The 25,946-nt window shown below is 40.0% G+C and overlaps 1 long non-coding RNA gene across 1 annotated transcript; it reads right to left on the bottom strand.

Moving 5' to 3' along the window:
- Positions 1–16,269: 16,269 nt before the first annotated feature.
- On the bottom strand, positions 16,270–18,573 carry LOC136366784 (uncharacterized). Its single transcript, XR_010744580.1, has 2 exons — positions 18,510–18,573; positions 16,270–16,530 (listed from the first exon to the last, which is right to left on the bottom strand). It is a non-coding gene; the product is annotated as an uncharacterized lncRNA (long non-coding RNA).
- Between the last annotated feature and the right edge of the window lie 7,373 nt (positions 18,574–25,946).

Raw genomic sequence — 25,946 nt, forward strand, 5'->3', positions numbered from 1 at the left:
GTAGGTAGACTTAAAAGGCAATTATTTCTTTCAGCGTCCTACAAGTTTTATACCAGATTCCATTACAGACATTTCTGCTCATCTCGGTGCCAGTTGTAGTTTATTTGCAGATGACAGTGCGTCCATCTGAATTCCTGCTGATATTTACCTAAGAATGTAAAGCAACTAAATTAAACAAGTATCCTTATAATCAAATTCACAGTAAATCTATAATTAGCTGGGTTTATCTTTTTTTGTTTTTCTATAACAGAACAGCAAAAGACCAGGACTTTTCAGATACTAAGTAGAATCGAGAACCGAAAATAAGATCAAATATCTTTGTTTTACCAACAATTTTTAGGCTCAGAGACCAGCAAGTCTGTGGAAAAGTCAATACACAGACTTGTGGGCACCATTATATAATTTCCTGTTGCTTTTCTAAGAATCCCATGATCATTTAATGTGGCACTTGCAGGAAATATATAAAAAGGAGTATTGAAGACAGAATTGCAGCAGTGTGATGACATCAATACAAATGCAAATATACACCATCCAGAGATCATTCCAAGAATGTTATTAAAAATAATCAGCTCTATGAATTCTGGGAGCCCAGGATGGGTGTGCCAAAGCACCTCTTTGGAAGGCCATTGCCAGCAGAGTAGAGAAGGCACAATCCAATAAATGAGGCCATTCTTTTGAAGAAATGCTGAGGCTGATACATTACCAATACCTGATGAACCACCCAGCTCCTAGGAGGGCAAAGCAAGTACTGAAATGAGCACAAAACCACAGGACCTGAGGCTTCCAGAGGCCTGGGGGACACCCATTTGTTCAGATGCAGCCAGCACAAAATATTCACAAAACACACAACTTTCCTTTGTGCCAATTATTCTATGGAGTAACAGCCTAGGGGCCTGACACCTGCACAGTTTTTCTGGCATTTGGGAATTGAGGAATGGCACCTCCCTCTCACCCCAGCCCCAGGCAGAGGGGTCTGGGAGCCCTTTGTGCCAGCCTGGCACTGCAGAAATCACCAGGCCAACAAACCAAGAGGGAGGACCAGTATTTCCTGCAGAAAGCAGGGTGGAAAATCCAGCTCAGGCTGTTGTCATCAGGATTTAATCTAACCCTGTTGCTAGCACAGTTCAAACTGTGTTAGTGTCAGCTGCTACTCTGAGATTTATTAAAAAAGAATTTTGATGGCACCTTAAAGCAGTATCCTTTGTTTGGAAGAAGAAAGTACTTGGGGTTGCAAATATTTTGCCCAAATACACTTAAGACTCTAAGACAGGCTATGGACAGTGGATTTTATTGGAGTCAAGATTTAGCAACTTATTTTTAGTCTATGTCAAGTATTCAGTGGAGGGGAAGGGATCCCCCACCGAGTATTCAATTAGTAACAATGATCTCACAATGTATTCCTGCTGCCTGGGACACTCATTACTCATAAAATACTGAGCTCTGAAGAGTGGCTGAAAACACTGCTATCAAGTGTGAAACAAGGCAGTGCGAGAGAATTTGCAATAATAATAATAATAGCTTCTGAAAGTTATTAACCAATAAAAAAGAGTCTGAACAAGGTAGAAAGCAGGAGGTGTTAGAGAAAAGCCCACATAGGAAAGGCCTCAGGCTTCTTTTCATGCCACCTATCCCAAAGAACTTGGAAATCCATAGGTTTTCTTTAGGATGTAGTAACCACATACTAAAATATCATAGGATGGATCTGGTACTGAAGTTCCCACCTTAGAGATTTTCAGCGGAAGGTGAGAGAATTGTGAAGGACACTTATAGGACAAAGAGGATGGTATCAAAACCTCTGCATAGGAGTAAGAATAGTCCTTTCAGAATTTTACAGTCCCTCGGCAAACACACTCTAAACTCTTACTCTGACAGCCAGAGGTGTCTGCAGGATGCACATGTCCAAGAATCCCTTGGATTGCTCAGCTGCTTTCCAAGAACCTCATTCTGCAACCTCTTAGAACAAATCTGCGCTAACATCACTCTGCCCTGGCATTTCCCTTCAGCTCTCCCTGGAGGGTGTCACACGGTGCATAATCTCAATTAAAGTCAATAATGTTGTTTTTCTTATACTTGATGACTTTCACCTGATAACTGGAGAGGGCTCTGGTCATCAGGACTGGAAATGTATTTTCCCTTTGTCTCTGTCCGTGTTACGCCCCGATTTGTTATTTCTGCTGAAGGCAGTCAGGGACTCAAGATGGCAATAGAGAGCTGGAAAACGCATACTTCAGCAAAGTGCTATAAATATCCCTTTTGTTGCTTAATGTGTTGTTAAACCGCTTGCTAGAGAGGCCTTTAGTGTTAATCTGCCCATCAGTCTCTCAAAAATTCCCATCTAAAATTATCAACAAGTAGATTTGGTCAGTAGAGAATGTTTATTTGCAGTTGCACAGCTCTCAGTTTGCAGAATATTATCTGCTTAAAACATAAGCAAACAGCCACAGTCTAGGAAAGCCAGGACTGTGAAAATTAATTCATAACCTTATTTTGCAGTAAATTTAGTGTTAGAAGATTTAGCAACATTTAGCATACTATGGGTATATCCTGTGCCTTATGGGCAAATATAGTAATTTTTTTTTTCAACAGCTATCAGTAAAAAAATATGATTTTAGGAAGCAAACACGTGTTTTTGTAAAGAGGAGGTTTCCAGTTCCCCATGTGTGGAACCACCCTTCAATACAAACTGGATGCAGGGTTTCTGCCTCGGCTTTGAGGCTGCTGTGCAGAGCTGCTGTGTGCTCCCTGCCAGCTGCTGCCTCCCATCCCAGAGGTGGCAGCCTGGAGATGATGAATGAACTAATTCATACACTCTGCAGCTGAGTGTCAGAGATATACCTAATATACATTAATATGTCTGCATATAAGGACACAAACTAAATTTGGGTTACTAGCACTGAAAAGCCAAGGAATTGTACAATTATCGCCTACCGCTATTTCCCACGTTAAATATATCCCCAAAAAAAGGGAAAAAAGGTAACGTTTTCTACAAGATTATCCTTAATTAGTCTTTGTTCCTTGAAGATCTTGTAATAGTTTACCTCTTTCAGCCCAAGTGACTCTACTGGCCAGAGAACGTGCTGTGTGAAGGGCTGGGCTGGAGCTGATAAGGTTTATCCCTCCACTTCTGTGGACTTCACATCAAGCCTACAGCTCCTGCTGGGAGACAAAAAAAAATTAAATAAATAAAATAAAATGTTGTTTTAAATGGAAAAGGCTAATTTATGCCTAAGCTCCTGTTCCTGATCAGAGTAAATGTTGGAAGCTTTAAAGCTGATTACAAATTAAAATATCTGTGTCCCCAAATGCTTTGCCTAACTTCAAACAATTGGCTGCTGAGCGGGAGCTGCAGGGACAGGTGTGCTGAGAGCTGACACCGACTTCAAGATCAGAAGAGGGCACTAGGGCTTAAGTTATATTCAGCATAATCCCAGACAAAGAGAGAGGTGGAAAAAAATACCAAACCAGTGAAAAGTGTCAGAAATTGTCTTTTGTTATTCTACTGCTTCTCTCTCATAAAATGAGAAAACAGGCGGGGCTGGAGGCCCTTGGGACCAGGATCTGTGGCAGCTCCAGCACAGCTCAAGGGGCAAGTCCTGTCACAAACATTTACAGCAGAGCCACCAAACTGTGCACCCTCACCCCACCCTGGTCCTCTGCTGGGCTCTGTGCTGGCAGCAAAGGAGAAGCCACCAGGATGGCAGCTGCTCACAGGGATAAAGAGCTGCCCATCCACCCTGCTGAGCACCAGGCAGGGGCAGGAGATGCCCCTCGTAGGCTTAGGAGACACAGAGAATTTTACACTGTAGCTTGATGGTGATAAAAAAGCCGCACAGCCCCCAACAAAAAGCCCCTTTGTGTCTTGTTCTCCTCATCGCCACGAAAGAGTAATTGCACTATGATTGCTACTGGCTGTTAAAGCTGATGTGGTGTTTTGAAACAGCGCAGAATGAATTTTCATTAGACAGGACTTCACCCAGATTGTGCGTGTCCTGTGTTGAGGGGGTGCATTCAGTGGTGGTGTGGAAACCACACGACACTATGCAGTTCATATCAGCCAGCTCAGCTGTTTTATCTCCTTCTGCTATCACTGCAGAGACAATTACCTGCACAAAGAGAACCCAAGGTTTCTCTGAAACACCTTCTGTGTAAGTATTTTTCCCTCCTTTGGCTCGAAAGAGGATTTAGGAAGAACTCCACCACATGGTCGTTAAAATAGACATGTGAATATCCACTATGTATCAATAATTCCATATAAATCTGAATGGCAAGACGTACAGACAGCTGTACTAGTTGGAGACAAATCATCTTGTGTGAAAAAGGCAAACACAGAAGACTGTAATAGGAGAGTGACCAACACTTTCCCAGGTGTCCTCTCCCAAGTCCCAGCAATTTCTGGCTCAGGGGCTTCGAGTCAGATATTGTCTTTTTTGAATATTGCTTGGTAGATTTTTCATCTGTGGATTTCCTCCATCTTCCTTCAGAGATGTAAGAAAGAAGGAAATACAGTGAATTAATTTTCCTGCCATTGGTTCCTGTTGTCACCAAAAAGACCAGCCCCAGGATTCATCCTTTTCCCACACAGAAACCAGCCCATGCAAGGAAGAGTCCGTTGGCTAAGACTGGCTCAGAGACGTGAGTACTGTGTCCATTCCTTACTGCTGAACATGAAACACGTGTGAACATCCCTCCTGAAAGTCCATACCCACCTCAGGCACCCTAATGGGAATGTTTGGCTTTAAGCTTCCAGGACTTAGAGAAATCAGAGGCCACAAAGCCCTTTCAGAGAAGAGAAAAAAAACTTTAAAAAAGAGAACCTTGAACAGAAGCACTGTTTAAATATGTATTTACATCTTATTAAAATGGGAAAGTCACAGCACCAACGTTGGGCTTGTACAATCTGTGAAAGCAGAAGGACAGATGTGTAGCAGCCTTCAGAGCACAGACAACAGCTGTCCTAAAACCAGTGTAAAGACACTGCATTTTATCCTTCTTATAGGCCTTAACTGTAACATATATTGAAATATTGAAGGATTCATTTATTAGGAAATTTGCATCCTTAAAACTTTTTCTGTCAATTCTGTAAAAGAATTATTGGCTTCTATACACTAAAAGACCTGAATAATGTACATGAATTTTCAATATAGCTTGCATTATGGTTAGCTTGCAATATATGTACACATAAACAATGTGTACACTCAAGAGGCATCTCACAGTGAACAAAAAATTATGCATCGAGTATTTATAATCTAGTGTAGATTCTTCTGTAAGCTGGAGGGAAAAAATGTCTTATGCCTAGGAAAAAAAAAAAGATATTCTGAACCCACTGAGAATAGTTCAAATTGCATTTTATATGAAGAAATTATGGGTACAAGAGACCATCTGTCTTTGGTTTTTTAAATGGTGCCTTTCAAAATGCAAGATCCCTAGCCTGAGTCTATTTTGTATTTAAAAATAATTATTGTGTTTTACTAAAAATTGAGTGAGGAAAATCTGAAATCCTCATGCTTCTTCTAAGATAGACAGGGACAGAAGGGGACTGGCACATTTGTGTGTAAATCAGGAGCAACTTTATCAAAGGAATTATTAATTTGGATAGAATGCAAAAAAAAAAAATTAAAAATCAGAGAACAAAACATTTGGATTTCAGAAGCAGCCTATGTTACAGCACCTCCTCATAGACTGATCCTACAAACCTTATCAGTGTGGTTTCCCAATGTGTTTGAGGGTAGCAGGTCTGTATCTGAAGTCGAATCTTCTAAGATGTTGATATTGCTCTGGCCTCTCCCTTCGACCAAGATTTTTAAATCTTATTCTGCAGCTTTGAGATCACCTTGCCAACTCAGACAAGTATCTCTCCTGTGCCAGTGAGAAGGTGCCACCACTTGTCTTCTCAATCCTTAGAAAAAGATACACATCTGTAGCATAAATACCAGCAGGTTAGGAATCCACACGGACTTGGGAGGAAAGCGATGGGAGGACTGAATTACAGGCAGCTAAAGCTGCTGTAATGCTGTGCAAGGGCTTTCCCAGGAGACCTGGGCAGCCTCTGCTCTTCACCTGCTTTAAACGTCTGTGGATGCTGAGTATCAACTACAAATCAACAACATAACGTGCAGAATTTCTGGAATATCAATTTGGTTCACGTGGAAGACCTTGTCAGAACTTTTTTTAAATCCTTGCAATCGAATCTTGACACCACTGAGGTTTTCTTAACTGCTATCCCAGATTGTCTATCACTTCTCTCCAAAACAATCTCCTTTTGCTTGTCTTTGCTTTTCAAACTCTAACAGTTGAGGGAAGAACCTAAAAACACAGATTATCAAAGAAACACAAACAATTTTTCTTTCATACAGTCCATAGCCTACAGTACACTTGACATCTTTATCTAAGGACCAAAATTAGAGCCCATACCTAGCTCCTTGTTGTCAGTGCTCTCACCTCAGACTTGTTCAGGTCACATGAACAAATCACTGAAATCAGTTTTCTTACTGGACAATTGGTTCTTCACATGCACAGTCACAGTCATGACAGCAGAGAGTCTGATTGCACGGATTGAGGGTAGGAACTCCCACAGAGATCTAAAAAGGCAATAACACCCACCAGAAATTTACTACAGTTATGATTCAGGATCCTGCCACCAACGTCTTGGAATGTCTGGATATTTTAGCAGACAATCCAGGGGGGATACACTGTCAGAAATATCCAAAAGATTTCCACTAGCCAAGAAAAAGGAAGAAAATGCTTAAGCAGGGTATATTCCTGACTGCAGTCAAAATTACACTGACATAGCTCTTGAATTTTTGACATTGATCTCCCTTCTCCCCCAGTGTAAGACTGGCCAGGAGAGAAGGATTCTTGATGGTACTTTAGGAGAAAAGGAAGTTTAACTTGAAATGAAGTAGCTAATTTATGGCTAATGGCTGCTAATGATAGCAGCAAAATTGTGTGTTTATTGCAAACATTTAAAACTTCGAGGGCAGACATTTGCAAAGGTGAGAGTCAATAGCGCCTTTATAAAGCTGGAAAGTAAAAAGACATAAATGAGTACTAACGTTACATTTAAAAGAGGAAAAAAACGCAAAGTTATACTAGTGCAGATGTAGAATAAGAAACACAGCAACTGAAAAAATAATTAGGATAAAAGTGTGGCAGTTTAGTGGGATTGATTTGCTCTTTGAAAGTCAATAATAAAAAATCACTGCTTTGAAAAGGAAGAACAGGTTCACTAAAAGGCAAATGCTCATTATTTTTATTTTAAGACGCATGCAAAATAATGAGGAAAAGTTGAAAGCTAGGGGTGTATTTTGGGAGAATATGTCATACCCTAGACATTAAATGGGAATAAAGGCCACATGATTTCAAATTAGGACTTTTAGAGACATGAGATACATATATATCTCTTGGAAAAGGGACAGTGATTTTATAGATCTTTCTTTAAATTTGGACCTTTGGTATTTTCAGGTATTGAATATACCATCAGGAAAGGTTAGGAGCAATGTGCCAGCTTCGCTGATAGCATCCATTTCTATCTGATCAAGCCAGTAACAGATTGGACACAGATTGATCAGGATAAATTTGTATGGAGTTCAGCTCTCCCTGGAAGAAAGCACTACGTGAAGTTAAACATGGTTTCATGGTATTAGGGAAAAAAATATGAAAACAGAACAGGAAAGCAGAAAAATGCTTTGAGACAGTCAGAATTTGTAAATGAAGGAAGTGATAAAAATGGTGCAGGAATTGCCCTAACACCAAATACTGAACCTTTGGCGCACACTCTGCTCCCAGGGAGGACACTTCTCTATTGATTGCTGCAGGATAGCTGGACATGAACCTATCATTATTCCCCAGGAAATCATCCCAGCCCTTAATAATGTCAGCAAAGGAGACACGAGGACATGACATGCTCCTTTTGGTATGATTCTCCTCTCAGAGCACAGTGGGGATTTGGAGTGAGGGTTTAATTTCGTGCCAGCCTGCACACAGCTCTCCCTAATAACCATCCCAGTGACCAGAGCATCCCAGGGCGGTGCCTCTTTAATTATAAAAGATGCTTTTCCAAAGACAAAAGAACTACCACCATCCACCCATTCCAAAATCCAAAACAGACTAGAACCTTGGAGAATTTACAATAAAATAAAACCGTAACTCATTTTTAACAGATCAGTGCTCTGTTTTTTCGAGCTTTATGTAGCAGCACATCATTCACTTCACCTTAATTTCACTATTATATTATAGTTTACACCACTATAATTGTCTCTCTGAAAAGAGATCCCAAAAAGATTTAGAAAGGCATCTCTTTACCCAGTGTACTGACTATGCTCATTGATGTGAGTTGTAGAATCATTTGGGTGACAGCTACCAAGATATTCTATAGCAAATTTATAATATGTTTCCATGGCGGAAATAGCAAACATTTTTATGAAAGGCCAGCTTATTTCACTGTATGGATTTTTACCTTGTGTATGACAACTTTCCTTTTTGAAATGAAGACAAATGCAGACCTCAAAAAAAAAAAAAAAAAAAAAAAAAGAAAGGGAGAGAAAAACCCTCACAACTTGTGCTTCTCTGTGGAAGATCTTGAGAATTGTCACATCACACTGCAGTCACAAGTGTGCAGACCTGTTCCTCATGCACAGTGTACACAAAGCAGCACTTGAGGTGATTGAATGGAAGAGTCCACATAAATCTGAATAGCAAGCATACTCCTCAGTATGCTCCTTCCTTTAACCACAGAATTTACTGCTTGTAGCAATAGCTAAGAGAAAAATTTAAATTGTGGTTTTTACTGAAGTGCACCACTAACCAACGACTCTGCCATAAGAAAAACTGATTACATAAAGCACTGCAGCATAACAATATACATAATTAAGAAGTTAAAAGGTAGTTAGGAAATCTCACTAAGACCTTGGTGGAATTAAGATAAACTTTTACAAATTGAGGAGCCAGCACTGAGACTGGAACAGTTTTCAGAGGGAGGGCAGGGTGTGGGATTGGGTTTTGTAAGGCAGTGCTCATCCATAACTCAGGAAATGTTTTTGGTGAGCCTCATGGGGCAGACACAGCTCCTTCCAGCCTCAGGCCACAAGTCTCAAGTTTCACACACTACTCACAATAACCATAAAGGACACTGTTCAGAAGTATATTAAAAAAAGGAAAAAAAGAAGCTCCATTTTTCCACCTGATGTATTCCGGCAGTAACTCCCACAGTTCTGAAGGCATGGAAGAAATGGTAGTTTCCTACGGGAGAAACCTTATGGGCTAAAATAATACAACACAGACAATGACAACTTACTCCTTAACTAAATACTAACGTTTCCCTGCTGCCCCATGAGAGGCTGGCAACATCTGTGCAAGTTAAACATCAAAACTTGGGATAAAATCACCATGGGGTTGGTCCCTAGAAGGAAAAGTCACCTTTTGAGAAAGTGCTTGCTTTACTGCTCTTGCTTTACTGTGGTGGGTCTTTTTGATGCTGGTAAACAGAATGAAAAATACTGAACCAACACAAATCTCCTGAAGGTGCAAACCACTGCCAGATGAAACTGTGTGTTGTCTGCGTGGCACTTGGGTTGATGTTTGTAAAGAGATACTGTGAAAACACAAGTGAACTTGACCTGGCCCTTATCTTTGGACTTGCAAAACGATCTCTGCTGGAAACTTCCTCACATTTCCTTTCATGTGCCAGATCAAGACTGAGACCAATCAGATAAAGCAGCGTGCCTTGAAGGCTTGACTCACAGCTGTCCAGACAGTTAACCTTAGCCATGGAAGAAAAAAAACAATCAAACAATCTGTTTTCTTCGCAGCCCTACAACTGCTGCATCACATGATGTGACACTAATTTCCCTACAGTGTATGCTTTGAAGCTGACAAGTGTTAAGCTGTGATTAAAAATTCCACATGAATGCAAGTACCTGTCACTCAGATGGGTCCCTCCACTGCACTGGTGACCACGGGAAAACAACCAGGAATCCTCCTGCCCATTCATGTAGGAGGAAGGTGCTGCAGAGACTTAATTAGAGGGTGCTGCAGGTAACTGCCTCAGCAGACACAGACTTGACTCACAATCAGCCTAAATGAAAAGCTGTTAGTTACTATATTACCTTTAGGATCAAGGATTAGACAGTAGACAAAAAAAACCACCCAAACCAAAACAACCAAGTCCCCTAAAATCACCACAGGAAATTTTTCCACACCTGCTCCCAAAACTCACAGGTCTATCACGATCAGTTTTATTACCTGGTTCAGGAAAATTGCTGTTTTATCAGCTAGTTTTCATTTCTCCATGAAAAAATCTCTACCAAAACACGCAAATTGTAATAAACAAACAAGAGGTGTAATTGGGTAACTTCAGTACCTGCAGGGGAATTGTGACTTTTGAAGTAACCTCATGCCAGACAAAAATGACAGCTCCTTCTAGACAGTATTTCTTTCAAAACTACACTTCAGCTAATTGCAAACGCTTTGAATATGCACTACTTATAATTAAACAAATATCTTGTGTCTTGTTAGCAGGACACAAGATTGAGCTATTTTAGCTTCTTTGATGAATCACTCATTCCAAAACCTTTTTAGAGTAATGAATGCTTTTTCTGTAAGATGCAGCTGAACTGTAGAGGTTATTAAATTGTATTAAACAGACATTCTAAACATTAAATACCAAGTGAACACATTAAGTAGAAACAGTACAGATGATTTAAATCAAAAACCAAAAGCTAGAAAGCGAATAGAAAAATTCAAAACATTTTCAATAACAGTTACACCAAATATTCAAAACAGTTGTTTAGTCTAGATTAAATCCTTATTTGGGACATATTAGTCCAAAAATGCCCTCTGATGTTCATGTGCTGGCTCTCTTTCATGGAGGAACAGGAGGAATGTGGGAGAGGAACAATGACATTTTCCTCTCAAACATCTACTTATATGAGTAATTTTACCACATGAAGACTCTTGTTGAGTATTTGTGTAAGGAGTTCCTCATGGGCATGATTGTCCACAGGTTCTAAGCCATTAGAGGCTATTAACTCTCCTCCATGGTAATAACATTATTTACATATTTATTCTCAATGAACAGTCCCAGTCATTAAGAGGAAGTAAGAAAAATATTTCACAGGACTATATATTTCTCAAAAGTACAATTATTTAAATTATAGGTTGTCAAAGCTGCTCTCAAGCAAAGAGTTGACAAAAAACAAATGAGAAATTTGAAAATCACTTCCATTTTTTTTAGACTGTTTTTGTTTTTTTTCTTTAAAGTTGACCCAAAAGAAAGAGGGGAAAAAGTCTCTGACACAGGAAACATCTATAAATTGTGAACAGCCTTCTGATTATACTGCAGAAGCTTCAAGAGTAAAACAGTTTCTTTTCCCCTTCCCATACTGAAAATGTTACAACACAAACTCCTTTCCCTTGTTGACTTACAAAATTCCACATGAATTTTGATGAAAACGGGAGATAAATAGTATAGCATTTTACTCTTAAATTTGTAGAAAAAAACCCAGTGCTTTTTAGTGTCATAGCAATTTTCTTAAGTCATTATAAAGACCCACAGTAACGTGGGCACAGGTTTCTCTACAGAGGATCTCTGTGCAGTGTGTGTGCAGGGTCCTGGTGAATTCCAGGATGCTTTTACAGCAGTGGAGGGACAAAGCCACTTGTAATCATACAGACCTCAGGGCCCTCCAGACCCTGGCTGACAGATTCCCCCTTCCCCACACCTCTTTTCATTAAATTGGGAGAAGTCAGTGTTGGCATTAGATGCCTCCTTGGATTCCAGTTTCCCTCTGCAACCACCACAGCTATTTCCAAAGGAGGAGCAGGGATGACCTGGCACTCCAGTGGAGAGGATGGATTCAGGATGGATTCAGAGTTATCCTATTTGCACATCCATCTACTGTAACTCTTGCCTTTGCCCACTTTGGTTTTTTGGCACTGAAAGTGATAGTTGTCCCACCCAAGACCAATGGGCTTTAAGACACAGGGTTATGCCCATTAAAGACCACAGATGACAAGAAATTAATATCTTGTTAGAAACATGACACTGAAACAAGGGCATTATAATCACTGAAAGATTTCAGGGGACATGATTATAGTAATTTATCTCTTGATGTGATTACAGTAATTTGTATCTATTAAAATTAACACACATTTTAAATCTCTTGCCGTGTTAACTTTTTAAAGGAAATGATATGCTTCAGTTTAATGATACAAAACTCACCCCAAGCCTGCTACTTGTTTCTTTTCAATTTCGTTGCACAGCCATAACACAATCAAAAAAAAAAAAAAAAAAACAGACACAGAAGGATTAAGTTACCTCAATGTGATCAGAAGGAAATTGTGGGTATTTCTGCGAGTTTTAGTGAAGATTTTTTTTTCTGCTGAAGGCTCTTCTGCATAAGTGACATAACTGTTCTCTTCCCTTGACTTCACCTGTCATAAACATTACACTAAAGGGACAAATCAATATACCTTCAGTCCACACCAGCATTTCCTCAGTCAGATTTTGCTTGTATGTCATTCAGATACATCCACATTTCCAAACTAGTGGGGAGAGAGGATTTCTGATGAATAAATATATTGAGCAATTAAAATTAATGCCCATGGTGGAATCTTGCTAGGATAATAATGGATAAGCAATAAGAGATAAGCAATCCTAACACTTCATATGTTCAGGGGAATTTCAGACCAAGATTCACCTCAGCAGCAGGTAGCAGCAGATTTGCTATTGCTGTTTTAGAGCTGAGGAAGGCAAGTGGCAGCACCAGAGGCATTTGGAAGGAGTTACAGGGACAAAATAAGAGTAAGCACAACTTTTCAGACACTAAGGTGAAGCTCTCAAGAGGCTTTTCCTTCTCTCTCCTGTCTCCCTGTGACATGAGGGGTCTCCAAGTTGCCACATAACAGTGTTAAAAAACTGGTGTTGTCCAACTATTTAGTCTACTAACTTCTACCCACTAGGTGAGGTTCAGCTGTTAACACTGTTCAAGCACTTTCTCCTGGATTTGAATTCTGATTCCTGCCTTTGGAGAAGGATGTGTAAGCAATGGCAAGTGCTTGGGTTAGATGAAGAGGGTAACAAAGAAAAATAACTAACAAACCCCAAAAGCAAGTAAGATGAGGTCACAGACCAAATGGTGCCAAAGTAAGGTGATTTTAGCAGAGGGGAAAAGAGGGGAGAAGAAAAATAGCTTCAAATTCAAATTATCCTGTGTTAACACAACCTAGAGCAGTCCCTTCCTGCCTAAGTCTCACAATCAAATCCTGTTGATCTTCCCTAGCTCCTAGCAGATTTCAAGCAGAGGAGAATCAAGTTCCAAGAAAACAAATCAAGCACCAGAACCATGATACCTGTTTCTGTCTCCTTTTCCTGTTAGGTCTTCCTGGGCAAGACTGAATTCCATCAATTTCCCATTGATAATCATTTTAATGTTTTACATTTACAGTAGAAAGCCAGAGCTAGCAGCACTTTTCCTTGTAGCCTAAACTGGCACAAAGTTTCAAATTACCTCAAGCTCCATGTTTTTCAGGATGTCTTCCCTCCCCAGATCTCTCAACTCTTCTGTGCTCAATCACAAATTCATGATACTGTGACCCTTTTCCACTCCCACCATGACACCAGCCAATGCCAACAGCCTCACCATGCCAGTGACTGTAAAAGGTTCAATCTGTCTCTGAAAGAATGACTGACCAAACAATGAAAAAGACAGAAAAATTTTGTATGTAGTTGCACTCACTTTCCCCCAAAAAGCCACATCAGAAGCAAGGAAGGAGGACAGCTTGACTTGATATACTAAGGAATGCATTTAAATTTAAATTAAAACCTGATTATTGTCATAATGCATTTGTATTTAGTAAACCCAATGATTAACTGAAGAGAAAGTCAAAAGAAATGAAGCGTGGCCTACAACAGAATTGTGGAGGCAGCATTCTTTAGTTGACTAGAGATGCAGATATCTCTCTGTAAAACTGTTGTAGGTTTTGTTTGACTGGGTTTTTCTTGGTTGTATTTGTTTTGTGTTTTAATTTTCAAAAGACTTAACCTTGTGAAATTGTATGTGAAAAAAAATTTCAGTGCCAATTATTTTCTGTAGCTTAATAAAAAATATATTCTTAATAATGCAGGTATCGTGTTAAATTTAATTTGAATATATAATGAGGAAAATGCAGACAAAAATGGTTGTGCTTCTGCAGGTTGAAAGGAAATCAGATAATGTCACTGTAACAGAATTTTTTGTCGTACAGAGTTCATCAACATTTCTAATCTATCTGTAACTTCCTGAGCAGGTGGAATGTGTTTGGAATAAGAGCAGTATTAGCTTTGCAGTGCTGTTTCTATAGATGAGAAATTCAGACATTTTCTCTGGTAATTTGCATGTGTCTGTATCATCACCAGTGATGCTGCTAACATTTTGACTAAAACAATGACATATTTGTCAGTGTTGTCTTAATATTATCTTTTATTAAAATAGTATCATTCATTTGGGATTTTTTTTAATGTTCTGTTTTGGTTTTTTTAAGGAGCCTAATGACGTTTATATAATATATAAAAAAAATTAAATAATAGAGGAACAGCTTGGACATTTAGATAATAAATTTCTCCTCTAGCTGAGGCTGATCAATATTTTTCCCTGTCACTGCAAGTGAGAAATAAGAGCTAAAATCAGAATTCAATCTCCAGAAAGATGAAAGAGGACATGACCAATTACTAAAAGTCTGGAGGTGAAAAGTAAGGGGCACGAAAATTTCTGGGATGTATATTAAATATACTGAAAGGGTTAAACAGCATAGGAATTTCTGGTTTCTGTAATAACAAACAACCATCATGACCTTATTTTTACCCAAAAAATTGACTTGTGTGGTGGAATCATGAGCAGTTGTCATGGTTTTCTTACTTCCTACCTTTATATTAATGAACATATTACAATACACCAACATATCTATGTTTTATTATATATTATAAACTCCCTAGATTTTGTTGGAAGAGGCTGAGAAAACTCATAGCACAAGAAAGAGTGAAGAGGACTGGAAACAGATCACATATTTTTTTCCAAGTAGCAGAAGTGTTTTGTGAGCCAAGGATGTCATTCACTTTGAGACGGACCATGCTTACCTAAAATATTGCAAAGTTGGTGGTGATTTAGTGCTTCTAGCCTCACCAGAGGTAGCCTAGCTCAGCAATGTGCTACCTGAAAAGAAACCTACTGCCCAGGTTAAAGATGTTTTATTGAAACTTCACGAAACCCACACAGCAGCCAAGGCTCTCTTTACTGCAGTCCTTTGGGACTAATATTTGGGAAGATGAGGACACCGTGCCTTACCCATTGCAATCTGGGAAGGAGAAGGCAACAGAAAGATTCATGAGGTGGAAAAGCAGCAACTCAATTCTGCTCAAACACTGGCACAGAATTCTTGGCTTCGGGTGTGAGGGTAGTTGCATTGCAGTCAGAAAAAGCACCAAGATATAGCTACAACAGAAGGTGCAATGACAGTGGTCAAATACCATAACTTCGTTTGATGGAAGGTGTCAAATATTCCTCTATAAAATCACACAATACTGCATCCCTCACCTGTGTGGTCGACTGTGCATCCTGCCCTAGCTGTAAGACTCAAGGCTCACCATCTTACCATACTTTGGTACCAAACATTCTTGTGTTTTAAAACACCAGTCAATGGTCCACAAGATGGAGACTGGAATTTTAACATAAACACTGAGTGCAGTTTTTCTCACTAAAATATAAGACATTAGGCTGTTAGAGGGTATCCAAAGCACTGTAAGGAAGGTGGTGAAGGGTCTGGAGGTGAATCCATGTGAGGAGAAGCTGAGGTCACTTGGTCTGTTCAGCCTGGACAAGAGGACCCTGAGGGGAGCCCTCACTGCAGTTATAACTTACTTATGAGAGGAAAAGGAGGGACAGGCACTGATCTCTGCTCTCAGGTGACCAGAGACAGGACCCAAGGGAATGGCCTGAAGTTGTGTCAGGGGGAGGTTTAGGTTGGATATGAGAAAAAGGTTCTTCACCCTGATGGTGGTTGGGCACCGAACAGGTTCCTCAGGGCAGTGGTTACAGCACCAGCCTGGCAGAGTTCCAGAAGTGTTTGGAAAATGCTCTCAGGCACATGGTATGACTCTTGGGGATGGTCCTGGGCAGAGCCAGGAGTTGGGCTGGATGAGCATTTTGGCTCCCTTCCAACTTAGCAAATCCTCAGTGATAAATGAAAATACCTTGATTTATCAGTATTTGACCAATAAATAAAAAGAGGCTCCAGGAGTGTTTTTTTAAAATACAAATTGGCAAAGTAGAAAACAAAAATTCATCATCAAGGTACTTTTGAATTAGGCAAGTCCAACAAAGTTAGTAACCATCCCTTTTCCTGTACTTGCTGCTAGGGGTGGCTCCAAACATTTGCCATTGAGTGAAGGCCCCCTTTCAATGGGTCAGTGCTCACCCACTTCCACGTGCTCTTCCAGATCCTCCTTCCACATGTTCATCTTTTCTTTCACTGACTTGGAAAGTGCAGCCTCACTCTAGCCTAAGAGATGGAGAAAACAAAGGGTTTCTGCTCACACATCACATCTCAACAACTCCCCTGGATACTGTGGTTTGGACTTCCATGGTGAAGCCAGGAACACTGTGTGGGCAGAATTTGATTTCCATGTTTGTACGTTAAAAAAAAATTGCTCTTCTCTGCAACAAAGATTTCTGGTGTATTTTTAATGTGAACAAGTAACCCTTGGAACCTCAGACAACCTAGGAAGCCTAGCAATATCTCTGAAATTCTATGATTATAAAGATTAAATCCAGCAGCCTCTGCAGTGAAGATACAGGGTGGAAACTAAATAATAGAGCCCTAAACTTGTCCTCCTTTTCCTTTATTGTCAATGCCTTTTAGGGCATTTTATCCAGCTGCTTGAAAAAAATTCTCCACTATCAATGAATGTGTTACAGTTCAAGAATAGTTACTCTTCAGCTGAAGTCTCATTAATGTTATACAATTACAATGCAATCCTCTATTTTCCATTGCCCCCCCAAAAGGACAATAAAAAGCACACAGCAAGGTAATGAAACAAACTTATAAAAAAAGGGTAAGTAGAGATTCACGAGTTTAATAATATTATTTCCTCCTTGGCAGTGATTCTCCTCTACCTTTTTAATAAAAAGCAGAAGTGTTATAGAATATATATGGAAAAAATCATCAGGGCCAGATGAAAAAGGTTTGGGGTAAGTAGAACTCCCAGTTTAGCAAACTGTAAAGGCCCAGAGCTGTTTGAAGCTGAGACCCCACAGACAACAAGCTGCTTTCAAGTGCCAGCATTAGCCCACCTCCCCCTTCCCTGGCTGCCCTTTCTGGGGCTGTTTCTGTAAATGTAACAAGATAGTAGATTGCCAAGATCACCAGTCAGAACACTTCAGGTCCTGCCATCTGCTAAGAGGACCTTTTGGCCACAAACTTTCATCATTTTAGACGTTTTGACCATGAAGTCATGGGCAGCATCACCCTGGGAGTCCTATTTATAGCTCTTGTGCTCTACTGTAAGGTCTTGAATTAAAGGTAAAAGATTACTTCAGTTCTTTTATACACAGTAGAAAACTTGTTGAGATAAAGTCAGTTCAGTTGAATTTTTAGAGCAAAAGGAAATCAAGCATTCAGAGTGCTGCCTTCTAACAGTGAAAGGAGCTTTTATTCTTTTTATAAATATCATATTTTATATGAGGTTTATAAATACACTTGGCAAAAAAAGTTCCATCCAAATGTTAGCAATTTCATATCTTTCATTTAAAGGATATTGACCCAGTTGATTTTTAATTAATTGCAGGCTTTTTTCCCATTAGCTTATCGATTGAGGAGTCTGCAGTGCATTCCTGACTGCATTATAAATTACAGCCGTGCTTCCAGGGTACATTTGGTTGCAGTTAATTCCAATTGTCTACATTTTTCACATTGTAAGAGCTACCTGCTCTACATCTTGCCAAACCATATCCCTTACAGTAGAGAACTACAGGTCTTTTGTTTTTGTAGATCTGCTTCTATTAATAATAAATCCATTTTTCTGCTTATTCAGATTTAAGAATGCAACAGTGAAAACCAAAAATGCCTTCATTCTCATGCTCACAAAAAAGGCCTCAGCCAAAGCTCATGAAACCTTCTGGAGGTTTGCCATTGATTTCAGAGAGCTTTGGATCAGTCCCCCAACTGTTGCAAAAGTTTTTGCAAAAGTAGGCTTGAAGACCATACTTTTAAAAAAGCCCCACACCCTCAAATCATTATTAAAAATTTAAAAAAAATCCTTTACTAGAAGCTCAATAAACCTATCAACAGTATCAAATTTTAAAAATTTAAATATTAGATAAAATAAAAGCAAAATGTCTAGGAAAGGGATAAATTCCAATTGTGTTCAAAAAGATGGAGGCATTAGAAAACAGCATTCGTACAAGTTTGTTTTTCAGTAAAGGTAATTTCTCTTATTAAAATCCCCAACCAAACAAAACTTGTGCTTAAACAGCACTTACCTGAATTAACAGTGGTGGAGTTCAGTAATTTGCATTGAGGCCCTCATGTAACCCACAACCTGGAACATCTTTACTGCCTCTGCAAAAGAGAAACCAAACCATAAAACCAAAAGGAAAAGTAATTTAGTTTAGATTGTGTCTAGATTGTGGCAGGAGAGATCAGTATCACACCCTAAATTCTGTTGAAGGAGCAAGCCAAGAGCAGCTCTCACTCCAAAAAGTAGAGCCACTTCTCTTTCTGTTCCAGAAGGTGCAGTTCAGAATGTTGGTTGTAGGCACAGATGTGTGTCCCAAGCAGCACAAGCTCATCCTCAGTAGCCCATAATTCCATTTTAGTCATTTAGGAATAAGCTGCTTTCCCCAAAATGCATCTCCTTGGCACTGCAAACTCAACATCCTGAAAATGAAAGGAATTCTTAAGTACCTAAATTACTGACATGTTCAAGTCGTTACCAACAGGAAACGTCTCTTAGAACACTGGAATTAAGAGCCCTTCTGGCAAACACTGCAGCACTGCATTTCCACCAAAAATGGGAAGGCTTCTGGAGCTAATCACATTTTAGAGGTCCATGTTCTCTCTCTTGATTTTCACAGCAGGATTTCTACTAAAAACCCAACTATGGGGGACAAGCTGATGTCTTGCTTTTATGGAAAGGTTTTCCAACAAATGAGATAGAATTAAACTAGAGAGGATAAACCCATTCCAGCTGAAAAAAGCCTGCCTCAGAGAGGGTTTCTGTGCCAGCACAGGCTATACCAGTTGCTAGAACAGAACACAGTTCAACACCAGAAAGTTGTTTTACATTTCTTTCAGAGTCTTTGCCAAGAGAGCAGTATCAACTTGAAGGCTCAGCTGCTTTGCTTCCTGGGCAGCACAGCTACATCCATGAACTCTGCTCAGCCTGGGCACTACAGCATGAGCAGGGACAGGGTCCCCATGTGCAAATTCCTTTTGAACTGACAAAGTTGCCTTTGCACCACGAGCAGAGTCAGGACCATTCACTGCCCACTCCTGCCAAGCAAAGACACTCAGCACAACCAGAAAAATTGCATCTGCTCACACAAATCTGCCTGACAGGGACCAAACTCCCCATCAAACCTGGCGTGACACAGCCCTGCCAGCAAACATCTGTAGCAGAGACATGGTCTAAAAGTCACTGCTTTAAAGGGAAAGGCCACCAGCTGAGCCTTGCTTTCTCTTTGATCTTTCTGAATGTTTATATCAAAGCAATCCAAAGGGCCTCAGCTGAAGGGGTTGTTGCTGCACTGAAAAGGCAAAAACAGAAACACGAGAGGAGGTGAGGGATGAAGTACACACCCAGCACCCCAAAACCCCCAGAAATAAAGGGGGTTTTGGCAGTATTAACTTTATTGTGCTGCTTGTAACTGGCTATATAAAGAGAAACCACGCCACTAATATAAGACCCAAAATGTCTGAATGCATCTGGCCAGGGATTACGTGTCCATATGTGCTACCAAATCATTAATTAAATAACTTATTTTTCTTCTGCCGCTCATCAAATTTCTTTCACAATGGTATCAGTTAAAATGTTTTCACAGATGGTGGCTTCCAACAGCAAAGACTAAATACCACATACTCCAGACACACAATGTAGAATTTCCATGACACTGCGTTATTTCAATCCATGCAGCTACCTGTTTCAAGCCCTCAAAAAATGTCACCATTTAAACCATAATTTATGAATGGTCTCAGGTAATCAGTGGCTGCAGCCAGCACCAAGTCATTGATCAGGCTGGATACATTCACCCTGTTTGGGCAGAGGCTAACATGCTGTGTGATGGGCTGCTGTGCAGGTTCTCTGCTCCCAAAATTCCACCCACTCACGTCTGCTCCTTTTCCAATGCACCAGCTGACATCAGACAAAGATATGCTGAGACCTGTTCTCACACAGCCTAAAGCAACCTGAAATAGAGATTCTGATATCTGTGAATGCACACTCATTATCACACAGCAATTTCTGTTTACCTGGAGTTCCTTGGCCCTTTCTCCAAGGCAAGCCAGCCAGCCCCTGCAAGGAATGGTAACCTTGACACACATTAATTTGACAGAGCTACCATGCCTGCTGCTATTCCCTGGAGGAAACAGATAGTACTGACCAGAGTTCCTCAGGGGATGGGCTGTGTCTCAGTAGTATCCTTGGAAAGCAAAACATTACCACCTCCAAAACAGTGAAAAAAAGGGTCTTTTGGAAAATCAATGACCAGACTGACTGGGTGTTTTCGCTTCCCTTCTACAACACAGAGAACAATGAGACAAACTCCAACTATCTCCCAAGGGAGGTAGAAACTTGTAATCCTTTAACGTAAATAGAAAAACAGAAATCCCCAAAGGAGTTCTCTTGCACACATTTATTAGCAAGACTAATCTTGCCTGCTTAACTCCCTGATTATGCTTTCGAAGAATAAGGAAGAGGGTTTTAGTTTTCTTGGCAGTCCCACTGAAAACTGCCAAGATGAAGAACAAGTAAGAAAGGCCATTTCAGTATCTAAGCAAAAGGCAGAAGCAGACTACCAAAAAGTAAGACAGACATGATCTAAAATGAAATGTGCTGGACAGAATTGATGCCTCCCAGCAAACTAAAAAAGAAGGCTGGTCCATATCCAGCTCACAATTTTTTGGCTTCTGTTACATGCCATGTTGCCTTCCATCTTTGTACCTCACCAGTCCAATATTGTCCCTGTCCCTGCTCTTGGCCATTCCCATTCAGCCACACCTGCCTCTGAAGCACAGATGCACACGATGACTTCTCACACACAAACCCCTCTCAGAAAACTGAGCTGAAGGTCTTTGCACTGCCAGCCACTCACCTTGCTCTGATCTATTGTCTTATGTTCACCCCCAAAACCACTTTCTTCTAAGTGACTTTGTGATGTGGACTCATCATTAGAGAAACCAAACCAGGATATAGACTCCTACACACCTGAGCTTTGATAAATTACTAGAGGCTAACTTAATTCGTGCCTGAGAGTGAAATATCCTTAGATAGCTCATAACTGGCTGTTTTGGTAATGAACTTTTTTATTTACAGCATCCCTACTGAAATCCTTGATGTTACACTCCTGTGCACTAACAGCAAATATTTTTTTTCATTTACTGTTGTGACACAGACAAGCTGATTGCCAGTTAGCAGCATTAAGGCAGGCTTCTCAGCTGAGTAACAGGTATTAAGATGAAATCACAGTTGCATGGATTTTGGTTTACAAACATCCTTCTCTGGGTGAGGGGAAGGACAAATTAGGCTTAGTTTCAACTGACATCAATTGCAAGGATTGCAAACATAGTGTGTTAGGTCGAAAATACAGTTACTCACTAGAAAGTGCTTTTTGTGTGCTTGAAAAATCAGTCTAATGGACTTTCTCAGCGGCAATGGCCTTATTTGTGCATGCAGAGCATGACAAAGGATCCAGGTAAACTGCCTGGTTTTGATGAAAAAGAGTCTCAAAAAAGGCTGGAGGTGCAGATTGTTTAGAGATGGCTTACAGCAACATAGCTTGTGCTGGTCAATCACAAAAGAATAAACTATATTAACTCACTTTAATGTAGTAACTGAACAATTCCTCCTAAAATATTTATCAGCTGGTTTTCCCTCATCCACAAGAACAAACATTTAAGCAGATTGCATCAGTTTAACTGAATGGATTTTATGTAACATTTTAGTGAAATTCATGCTTCTGGACAAGATGCTTCTGTTTGTAACTGTGACCTGAAGACAGTATAATTCAGCATTCCCTTAGAAAGATAACTAATTTGCTTTCATTCTAATTTGTCATTTTACCAGAGACAGACAAAACAACAGGGTGGAAAAAAAGAAAACACAAAGGGAAAAAAGGAAACCTCTTCCAGAGAACAAAGCACAATTTATGTCTTGGTTTTTATTAACTAAATATGATTAATCTATGTCCAGTAGAGTTGGAAAGTCAATACACAGCATTCATATCACCAGTGATACACGCCCCTCTCCTCCAAAGGATGATTAAATGGGTGTAAAAATCTACTGGGATGTTTTCAGTGTGACATTTCTGCCGTGACTTTAGCCAAAACACAGACTATCAGCTGTCAGGAAACATGCCACTTCCTAACTCAAAGGCTTCAGAAAGACTCAATGGCAGCCCAGATAGAGCAGGAATTTTAGTTTGATCATGTACCTTGCTCCATAGGGTTTTCATTCCCTAGAATGTATCAATAGGGAACAGTGTCAGAGTTGCACAGGCTGTAAATGAAAGAGCAAATTTGCAAACACAGACTGCTGTGGACCTTCCCTTGCACACTCCCTGAACTGCTGACCAAGGGAATTTTCAGTGAGAGGAAAATGCAAGTGGCTGAATCAAGTCAGATCCTTCTCACTGCAGAGGAGGGGGAAAATAGTATTACCAAGGCCAAGGCAGCTGAAGCAGGGGGATTTCAGCTCATTATACTTGTATTATTATATTCTTCAATAATTCCCAGAGAAGTGTAAAATCAGGGAAAATTACGACAGGCAAAACCTGACTGCTGCTCAGAAACCAAGAGCCAGTTTAAGCACATCTGACCTATCTGGCATGGGTTTTGTGGCAAATCACTGGTATCAATAAGTCACCTTAATGCCAAGAATGTGTATTTTTTCAGGAGTGGATTAATTACTGGAATCAGATGATGCTTCTATTAATAAAATCTATAGTCCATAAGATGATTAATTAATGTGACTAATATCAACAAGCTTGAGAGCCAATGTGTCAAAGACAAACCAATCATTCCTTCCTTTGCTCTTTAATGTATTTATGGTCTTTTGCAGAGGAGGAAAACAGTCAGTAGAGGAGAAAGCTATAAATAGTAATGGGCAAGCAACTATGGCAATTTATTTTTTACCATGGTGAAGTAAGAATTGAAGCAGTTAAAAAAAACAACAAACCAAGCAGGAAGAAAGAAAAAAAAGGCTTCTGAATCCCTTTGTTATGAACAAGCTGACCTTTGGGAAAAAAAGCCTGGGTCTCTTGGAATGGGACCAGCCTGGGTTTCTACCAAAATACTGGCAGTGGTGGTTTTTTTGTGGCAAACCATTGGGATTAATAAACAAAGCAAAATTATATTCTCATTTCTTAAAGTCAGGCCTTTGCAAAACTCCTGTAAGAACACAGAACATGGTTGGTTGTGTAGCAGCAACCCATTTGGGATGTGAGGATTTTTCACAATCCCTTCCTCGTCGCTCTATATATTCCTAAAAAAAATCAACCAGCACAAGAATTTTGAAGCCTAGAGGACAAAACACCACAGCAAAACATTCAGACATTTTAGTCAGAAAGAGTTCGGGACATTTGAATTAGAAGCATGTTGGTAGGGTGGTGTCTGCAGCTGAAAATCTTACCCAAAGCTCAGCACAGGAGTGATTTGTGCACTGCCCGGGGCTAAAACATCACAATGGCATCCACCTCCAGAGCAGAATTTTTCCACAAAGAGATCTGAAAATACAGCCCCAAAAGATGCTCTAATCTGAGCCCTGACATGACAGAAATCTCACCACTTTCAAGGACAATTTATAGTTGGCAGGACAACACCTTTATAAGAAATTATTAAAACAGATGCTGCTGTACTGAGGTTTGCTGTAAAAGCAAGTGAACTTGATCACCAATTTAAAAGTGTATTCACAATTGCTATTTGATATTTACAGAGAACCTTTAACCAATTCAAAACAAATTAATCCTACACAGAACAAAGAGCTCCTATATCAGCTTCACAGAGGCATATGACATGTTCTCATCATGCACATGAACAAACAGGAAAGAACGGATTTATTGTGAACTCGGGTTTTTGCTATAAATTAAAAGGCTGTTCCCTTTTATATGTCATGTGTATTTAATTTCACTCCATAGGGTAATCCACTGAGAATTCAGAGAGTGCCAAGATCTACTTTCCCCATTCCCTTTATTTCCTTAGGCAAATATCTAGAATTAGAGACAGAGAAAAGATGAAAAAAAAGGAAGGCCAAGGGAAATACAGAGGTCCAAGAGAGAAAGTAAGACCAGTCTAAACAAGGATTTTTCCTGGTCTATGCAAGCAGCACTGATTATTTATAACAGGCAAAGGCATCTGTCTTTGATTATGATTTTGTGTATACTGAGGATGGTGGTGAGCTTAGTATGTGCCAGAGAAGACTGTCATCCTGAAATTCTAGTGAGAAAAACTAATCTCTCTCTCAGGGAGAGCCTTCTATCTTTGACTAACTGAAGGGCAAACGGAAAGAGCTTTTGTGCCAGGAAAAACAAAACTGCAAGCCATTACAGAATGGAAGGAAATCAGATTTAATTTACAATCAAAGATAGAGTCAAAGCACACAAATTTTACAGAAATATCCTTTGAAGTGTAAATGTTCAAAGGTATTTCAACCAGTTCAGATTTAAAACTGAGGAATCCATAGGATGGAAAAGATCAGCTTTCCTTTCTACAAACCTTTATTTGGTAGGCCAGAAACAGCCTTTGGTTTTGTGTTATTTGAGGAGCAAATGCACAGTGGCCTCAGGGAATAAAAGCTGCCCAAAAAGACACAAGGTAAGTAGAGCACAAGGATACCCATGGCACACACAAAAATCTGAGGGAGGCACTCCACCACACCACTCTCTCAACTCATGACAAGTTGCTCCAGCCTAACAATCTATTAAACTGGCATGTAAAGCATTAAACCTGCTGAATCTGTGTATTAGAGTCCCTTTCAATGCAAACAGCCAGACCTCTCCAGCAGAGCCAATCCACAAGAGGAGGGATAAAAGCAGCCAGAAGCTCCTCACAAGCAAAGGCTTTCCTCAGACAGGGACACAGGTGCTATTTCAGTGCTGTCCCTCCTGAAAGGGTGGAAATCACAAGCTACAATGACAGCAGTAAAACCATCAAGACATGTGAAACTTTCCAGCCTGAACATGTGCTCTGAGCCTTTGTTTCATTTTCTAGGGCTGAGAGAAGCAGTTTCCAATTAGTCATTCTTGTCCTTCAGGACGCCCCATCCCTACCTGAGATCAAATGAGCAAAATGCCAAAGTCTTCAGGGCTTCCTTCTTCCCATTTCCAGGTACATAAGAAATAAGCTTTTCCCTCTCTACTCATTTAAAATTAGATCTTAGGCCTCAGTTACAATCAGAAACCCTTTCCTGCCTTTTAAAAAAGCCACCAGCCACCCTAACTGTGCTACCAATAGTGCCAAAAAGGACATCTGCTGATTTGATGGACAAGCTACGGTTAAAGAGTCATCTGAAATCTGTACAGCTTGTCAAGAGGCAAGGAGCTGACAGCATTTTGTTGACACATTTCCTCAAAGTAATGTGCAGTCTTAGGGATTTGATTTTGAAATACTCTGCATTTGAAAGTTGCCAAGTGATAAGATGTCACTTGCACTGAAACTCTATCTTATCAGTTCCTCATCAGCTTGAATAAACTAGAAGGAAGGAGTCT

The sequence above is a fragment of the Sylvia atricapilla genome, chromosome 13, assembly GCF_009819655.1.
Source record: "Sylvia atricapilla isolate bSylAtr1 chromosome 13, bSylAtr1.pri, whole genome shotgun sequence".
In the NCBI taxonomy this organism is placed as follows: Eukaryota; Metazoa; Chordata; class Aves; order Passeriformes; family Sylviidae; genus Sylvia; species Sylvia atricapilla.